A 1,723-nucleotide genomic window follows, 5' to 3' on the forward strand; every position below is an offset into this window, starting at 1 on the left:
GAATGAAAATGGAATTATTACAACCAACCCCTCAGAAATACAGGCAATTATCAGGGAATACTATGAAAAACTATATGCCAACAAATTGGACAACTTAGAAGAAATGGACAAATTCCTAAACGCACACCCACTACCAAAATTCCCACGGGAAGAGGTAGGAAATCTGAACAGACCCATAACTAGTGAGGAAATCGAATCAGTGATCAAAAATCTCCCAACAAATAAGAGCCTAGGACCAGATGGCTTCCCCGGGAATTCTACCAGACGTTTAAAACAGAATTAATACTCATTCTTCTCAAGCTATTCTAAAAAAATAGAAAGTGAAGGAAAACTCCCAGACTCATCTTATGAAGCTAACATCACTCTGATTCCCAAGCCAGACAGAGACCCAGCAAAAACAGAGAATTACAGGCCAATATCCTTGATGAATACGGATGCAAAAATTCTCAACAAGATACTTGCAAATCGAATTCAACAGCACATAAAAAGAATTATCCACCAAGATCACGTGGGATTCATTCGTGGGTTACAGGGCTGGATCAACATTCGCAAATCAATCAATGTGATACATCACATCAACAAAAGAAAAGATAAAAACCATATGATCCTGTCGACAGATGCAGAAAAACATTTGACAAAATACAGCATCACGTCTTAATAAAGACTCTAGAGAAAGTTGGAATAGAAGAAACTTAGTTAAACATCATAAAAGCCATCTATGAGAAGCCTTCAGCAAACAGAATCCTTAAAAGGGAAAAACTGAAAGCTTTCCCCCTGAGATCAGGTACATGGCAGGGATGTCCACTCTCACCACTACTGTTTAACATAGTGCTGGAAGTCCTAGCATCAGCCATCAGAAAACAAAAGGAAATAAAGGGCATCAGAATTGGCAAAGAGGAAGTCAAATTATCACTTTTTGCAGAGGACATGATACTTTACATAGAAAACCCAACAGACTCCACCAGAAGCCTACTAGAACTGATCCACGAATTCAGCAGTTTCAGGGTACAAAATCAACGTACAGAAATCGGTTGCATTTTTATACACCAACAATGAAGCAACAAAAAGAGAAATCAAGAAGCTGATCGCATTCACAATTGCACAAAAAACCATAAAATACCTAGGAATAAACCTAACCAAGGATACAAGAGATCTGTATGAGGAAAACTAAAGAAAACTTATGAAGGAAATTGAAGACACAAATAAATGGAAAAACATCCCATGCTCATGGATAGGAAGAATAAATACAGTTCAGATGTCATTACTACCCAAAGCAATCTACACATGCAATGCAATTCCAATCAAAATTTCACTAGCATACTTCTCAAAACTAGAACAAACTATCCTAAAATTTGTATGGAACCACAAAAGACCCCGAATAGCCAAAGTAATACTGAAAAATAAAACCCAAACGGGAGGGATCACCATCCCAGACTTTAGCCTCTACTACAAAGCTGTCATCCTCAAGACAGTATGGTATTGGCACAAAAACAGACACATAGACCAATGGAACAGAATTGAGAACTCAGAAGTGGACCCAAAAGTATACAGCCAACTCATCTTTGACAAAGCAGGAAAGAATATCCAATGGAAAAAAGACAGCCTCTTTAAAAGATGGTGTTGGGAGAACTGGACAGCAACATGCAGAAGAATGAAACTAGATCATTTTCTCACACCATGCACAAAAATCAACTCAAAATGGATAAAGGACCTGAACGTGAGA

The sequence above is a fragment of the Hyaena hyaena genome, unplaced genomic scaffold (genome assembly GCF_003009895.1).
Source record: "Hyaena hyaena isolate Hyena2069 unplaced genomic scaffold, ASM300989v1 scaffold_92, whole genome shotgun sequence".
NCBI classification, from domain to species: Eukaryota; Metazoa; Chordata; class Mammalia; order Carnivora; family Hyaenidae; genus Hyaena; species Hyaena hyaena.